At 40.3% G+C, this 6,619-nt stretch overlaps 1 long non-coding RNA gene across 2 annotated transcripts in view; it reads right to left on the reverse strand.

Annotated features, from left to right (window-relative positions):
• The window catches only part of LOC133385946 (uncharacterized), a 29,281-nt gene extending 22,911 nt beyond the window's left edge, over positions 1–6,370 (reverse strand). Inside the window, exon 1 of one of the 2 annotated variants that reach the window (XR_009763030.1) lies at positions 6,262–6,370. This is a non-coding gene — a long non-coding RNA (uncharacterized LOC133385946). The remainder of the gene's footprint in view (positions 1–6,261) is intronic. The other variant, XR_009763029.1, reaches the window with a different exon arrangement.
• Between the last annotated feature and the right edge of the window lie 249 nt (positions 6,371–6,619).

Consider the following 6,619-nt stretch of genomic DNA (forward strand, 5'->3'; position numbering starts at 1 on the left):
GAGGTCATGGAACGCTGTGCTAGAAGGGGCTGGACACTTGACAAACATGTTTTGGAGCACAAGAAAATTGCCACATAGACAAAGAATTAACACAGAAAATTCTCCCACTTTTTTTAAATTCTCTCAGAAATTGCCCTTAGCCACTTTTCAGGCTGGTTAGGCATGCTGTTACAGAGTCCTAAAGGATGTGCGTATTTCAAAAAGCAGGGCAAGGAAAGTAAACACAAGGCAGCCTTTAGCATTGCTAAGAAAGAACTAGAAGAAGTACTCAAAGGGGGAGAATATGTAATCACTACCTCCTGCTTGAGTACAGAAGATATGACTAGACAATCTTAAAATCTTTTGCATCCCTATGATATCAGACATAGAAAATGTGTGAGAACTGAAAGTTCTATATTGGGAAAGAGAGTAAAGACCTGCTTACATTCTCAAATGTAAAGACTAATGAGAAAAAAATTAATGTGAGTAACAGCACTGTACAAAAAGTAAATGTTAATTTCTCAGGATAATATAATGGGAATAATGCTAGGCAAATAAGCCATAAGCAGAGATTTAAGATGCCAAAAAGATGATGGATCACAATGCAAAACCGCTTCAGCTGGTGTAAAAAAGCTGGATTCCAGTCAAAGACTCAAGGTCTGTAAAATTACTCATAATAAAAGTAGCATCCTTTCTTTTAAAAGTTATTTTCAAGTGTGAGGAATGGGGGAGAAAGTCGCCAGACTGGTTTAACAGTCAGCCACTCTGATTGAAGCTCTGTGAAGGGAACAGGGCATCTCCTGGAAACTCTCAGCACTGTTCACCAACTATACTTCCCGGGATTCTTTGGGAGAAGCCATGATGGTCAAAAGTGAAATAACGGTCTGGTGTAGATGTGGCCAGGAATAGCTTTGGTTAAATTTGGGTGGGAGACTACATGTGACTGTTGTAGAATAAAAAGGTGGGGAAAATGCTGAAAAATAATGATACTGTTCACAATGTTTTCCTTTTGGAAAGGAAAGGGGCTTCCCCTCTGCCAGTGCCCAGCAACCCAGACTCTTCCCCTCACCTCCCCCAGGTCAGTTTCACGTATCCTAAGCATGATTGCACAGGAGTAAATCCTATTGAACTCAAAAAGCATGCAAATGATCAAACCTGCCCTCCCCTCCTCCCTCCTATTCCTCTTGTTCTTCCCCCTTCCTTTGTCCCTCCCTTCCCCCTCCCCCTTCCAATCCTCTCCTTCCCACTCTCCCCCCATGGTCACTTTCACATATGCTAAGCATAATTGCACGGGAATAAATCCCATTGAACTCAATAAGCATGCCAATGATCAGACCGGCCTTTCCCCTCCTTCCCCTCTCCTCTCCTTTCCTCCTCCCCTCCCCTCTTCCTTCTTCCTCCTCCCCACTCCAGCCCTCCCTCTTCTCCTACTCCTGCCATGGTCAGTTTCACATATGCTAAGCATAAATCCCATTGAACTCAATAAGCATGCAAATAATCAATCAATTCTCAGCAAATTTGCCCAAGATCCCATTTCTTATCTTCAGGATTAAAAAACAGAGAAATTCGCTAATAGGCAATAAACCCTTGCAGTTCAAGAACGCAATTTAAGAATAGCCAACAGATATTTCTATCAAACTTTAAAAAGCAGGGAAATTGGGCAGCTATAGTGAATGCACCAGGAGAGCAGGAAACCTGACTTCCTCTCTGAGATATTGCACTGCCCTACACATTTGTAAAAATGCACACACAATTTGGGTTGGTATTTCACAGTCCAATCCACTTCCAGTGTAGCTTGGATGAAATTGCTAACATGTGCCTCTGAACATATGGTGAGTGGTGGCAACACCTGCAATCAGCCCAAATAACAGAAACAAGACATGTGCTGTGCTGATCTTGTGTTAGCAGTGAGGAAGCAACAATATTAAGGATATAGTTTAGTCACTTTAAATATGTTTGATTTACTTTGCAATTTTAGTGAAGTTTCCTATAGTAAATCATTTTCTTTTGCTTATGTTTCGATGAATATGTGAAATACAGCAACACTTTGCAACACTAGAATGAGCTCCAAAAACAATTGTGGAATAATGGCACTGACTGTTCTGCAAAATAGTTTCCAATGGACATGAGGAGTGTCTCAGTTTGCACAAGATAAAACAGTGGGAGGTGAAATATGTTCCAGCAAAACTCTAGGTGTGCTCTGTGTTTTTAATTGACCATGCCCACCTTTCCTTAAATGGAGTGGTTTAAGCATAGCAGGCTGAAAATACGCATCTTGGGCAGGCCCAGTTTGTTTTTTCCAACAACATATTGTAATCAGTCTGATTTTACATCAAACTGCAGTTTCAGATTCATCTGTTAATGCACCCAAAATAGAAATAGAACATAGCCTCCAGTTTGAAACACAAAAGGCTGTCTTCACCATCATATGACATTTACCAATAAAAAGGCTTTGAAATTAATAAAAATAATATTGACACAGATTTCTAGGATGAATAATGAGAGAAATAAAATTTTCTAGGTTAAATTCTGCAAAAGTAGGGAACAGAGAAGAACTAGGAATTGTGGGGAAATGGGGCTTAGGTGACAGAAATGAAGCAGGAGAAAGACTTATTGAATTCTGTGAAGCCAATGATTTGTTTCTTGCCAACACATTTTTTGAACAACCAAAAAGACAACTGTATACCTGGACATCACCAGATGGTCATTATAGGATTCAAATTGATTATATAATTGGAAACAGAAGATGGAGAAGTTCCATACTTTCTGCAAAAACAAGACCAGGAGCAGACTGCGGTACAGATCATGAACTGATCGTATCAAAATCAGAGTAAAGCTAAAGAAGAACAAAGCACTCATAATGCCAAAATACCATTTAAATAACATCCCAGAAGAATATAAAGATCAAATAAGGAACAGATTTGAGACTTTAAACTTAGTTGACACAGAACCAGAAGAACTATGGACTGAAGTCAGGGACATTATCAGGGAAGAATGCAAAAAGACAATACCTCTTGTTAAAAAGAGAGAAAGACCTCAATGGATGACTGAAGAAACTCTTAAAATGATTAAAGAGAGAAGGAAAGCAAAAGCAAAAGGAGATAGAAACATGGTCAGAACCCTAAATGCAACTATACAACGACTAGTACGTAGGGACAAAGAAAACAATTACAATAGTTATTGTATAGAAATAGAAAAGGACAACAAAATGGGAAGAACAAGAGCCCTATTCCAAAAGATTAGAGAAATGAAAGGGAAATTTAAACCACAAGTAGGGATGTTGAATAATCAACAGAGGAACACACTGACTGACCGAGATGAAATAAAAGGAAGATGGAAGCAATACACTGAAGAACTCTATAAAAGAAATTACAGGATGACAGATTCATTCACGGAGAAACCATATGATGAACCAGGAATTTTAGAATGTGAGGTGAAAGCTGCTCTTATAATTCTTGGAAGAAACAAATCACCAGGAATAGATGGCATACCAATAGAGTTGCTACAAACTACTGAGACTGAATCTGTCCACATTTTGACAAATATTTGTCAAGAAATATGGAAAACTAAACAATGGCCCACAGATTGGAAGCGTTCGATATATATCCCACTTCCAAAGAAAGGGGATCCCAGAGAATGCAGTAATTACCGAACTATTGCCTTAATATCCCATGCAAGTAAAGTAATGCTCAAGATTCTACAACAAAGGCTCTTACTATATATGGAGCGAGAAATGCCAGACATCCAAGCTGGATTTAGAAAGGGAAGAGGCACCAGAGATCATATCGCAACCATATGTTGTATAATGGAATGGAGCAAGGAATTTCAGGAGAAAATCACCCTGTGCTTTATAGACTACAGCAAAGCCTTTGACTGTGTAGATCATGAAAAACTATGGAATGCTTTAAAAGAAATGGGGGTGCCATACCATCTGATTGTCCTGATGCACAACCTATACTCTGCACAAGAGGCTACTGTAAGGACAGAATATGGAGAAACCGATTGGTTCCCCATCGGAAAGTGTGTGAGACAGGGGTGTATTTTATCACCCTATTTGTTTAATCTGTACGCAGAACATATCATACGGAAAGCTGTATTGGACCAAGATGAAGGAGGTGTGTAAATTGGAGGGAGAAACATCAATAATTTAAGATATGCAGATGATACCATACTGTTAGCAGAAACCAGTAATGATTTGAAACAAATGCTGATGAAAGTTAAAGAGGAAAGCACAAAAGCAGGACTACAGCTGAACGTCAAAAAGACTAAAGTAATGACAACAGAAGATTTATGTAACTTTAAAGTTGACAATGAGGACATTGAACTTGACAAGGATAATCAATACCTCAGCACAGTCATTAACCAAAATGGAGACGATAGTCAAGAAATCAGAAGAAGGCAGGACTGGGAAGGGCAGCTATGACAGAACTAGAAAAGGTCCTCAAAAGCAAAGATGCATCACTGAACACTAAAGTCAGGATCATTCAGACCATGGTATTCCTGATCTCTATGTATGGATGTGAGAGTTAGACAGTGAAAAAGGCGGATAACAGAAAAATAATCTCATTTGAAATGTGGTGCTGGAGGAGAGCTTTGCGCATACCATGGACTGTGAAAAAGACAAATAACTGGGTGTTAGAACAAATTAAACGAGAACTGTCACTAGAAGTTAAAATGATGAAACTGAGGTTATCATACTTTGGACACATCATGAGAAGACATGATTCACTAGAAAAGACAATAATGCTGGGAAAAACAGAAGGGAGTAGAAAAAGAGGAAGGCCAAACAAGAGATGGATTGATTCCATAAAGGAAGCCACAGACCTGAACTTACAAGATCTGAATAGGGTGGTTCATGACAGATGCTTTTGGAGGTCGCTGATTCATAGGGTCGCCATAAGTCGTAATCGACTTGAAGGCACATAACAGCAACCAAGGCCGGGCCTGGCAACCAAGAGGTCTTCTGTATCTTTAAAAGTTGTGCAGGGAGAAGGAAGAATTCCACCTTGTGGTTTTTCCCATTACAGAGTTGCCATTCCTTCTATAGGTGCTACTTAGGGTTGCCAGGTCTCCAGTTTTCACCTGGATACTCTGGTTTTGGGGAGTTCTCCGGGTCTCTGTGTGAGCCACCTTAATCTCTGTATTCTTAGCTTTCATGTTTTAAAAAATTAAGTTTTTAGATGGTCTGGTTCAAAAGATATAAACCAAAATGTCAGCCACCGCCCCCCCCCCCCATTTCTGTTAGTGCTGGCTCTTCTAATCCCTGCCCTTTCAGTTTTCTAGCCAATGAGTGAAGTCAGGGTTGTGATTGACAAGATTTGTTGACCCCCAGGTAATAGCTAAACCCCATTTGAAGTTCTAAGAATAGTTTCCTTTTTCCTGTTTGTCTCACATCAGGTATTCAATAAATATATAGCTTTCAGGAGCATAAAGAATACTTTCTCTGTATAGGATTGGGACTTGCTTCTGAGTAAACACGCATAGGATTGCACTACAACAGAACATCACAGCAGGGTCTTGGTAGACATACACAGTAAACAATTTTAGTTATAATAAATGTGTGCATGTAGGTATTTTTTAATTACTTGCAAAAATGGCATATTATACATTTTATCTTTCAAATAATTTTTGAACAGAAGTTTTAAAAAGTGTACATGCTGAAGTATTATACTTTTCTAATTAAGGAGTCAAGTTTAAATTTTACTGGACTGTTGAAGAGGGCAGTTTGAGTCAAGGAGCGGGAGGTCTGGCAGGGTTAAAGGAGAAGCCTGGCAGATATTCTTGGAGAGAAGTCTTTGCGCCAAGGCTGTGGGTGCATTGGCTAAGAGTGCTGAAAACGGGAGCATACTAAACCTGACTTTCAGAAGGAAGAGTTTGGAGGGTATAGATAAAACATCCTGCCATTGTTTATCCTCTCAAGATGGCGAACTAGCAGGTTGTCAAGGCTAGAGCTCCGCTGCTAATACAACAAGAAACCACAGTCTAAGTGAAAACTTTTCAGCTATATAATCTAAGGACTTTAGCATAATTTTATCTAGACTGGGACGAGTGAAGAATTGAAAAGTTAGCTCCATTATCTCTTATCCTGTTATGCTACAAGGAATGATGGAGACGCTGAGCTACTGTAGTGAAAACATCCCTTTAAAAGTAAGTACTTCAAGGTCGAGAAGGCAGAGATAGAGTCTTAAAATACTTTATCACTCTGACTAAAAGAACACTAAGACAACTAAACGCCTCCTACAGAAGAATTTCAAAATAATTAGAAATAAGAATGGTGCTTACCAGGAATGCATGTAACAGACTGGGAATCTCCCCCTCACTTGAATTAACAGCAGCTGCCACCGTTTGAAAGAACAATTGCTGCTAGTGAGCACTGAGGGAAAGCTACAGGCAGCTGGGCACTCAGCAACTGTAATTATTCCAAAGCAATTCAACGTCGTTTCGGCCTTCGCCGCTGCTGTTGTGTGTGTGTGTGCATTGTTGCGGCCTGTTTGGGCCCTGCTGCCGGCGGTGTTGCGTTGCCGCCGTTGCTGCTGCCTGTTCGCCCGCCCAACATCGTTGTGCCACCGTTGTTGTCATCGCCGGCCCGCTTGCGTGCGGGCGTTGTCGTCGTTGCCGGGGGGCGCGCCGCCGCTGAGGA

The sequence above is a fragment of the Rhineura floridana genome, chromosome 5 (assembly GCF_030035675.1).
Source record: "Rhineura floridana isolate rRhiFlo1 chromosome 5, rRhiFlo1.hap2, whole genome shotgun sequence".
Classification (NCBI taxonomy): Eukaryota; Metazoa; Chordata; class Lepidosauria; order Squamata; family Rhineuridae; genus Rhineura; species Rhineura floridana.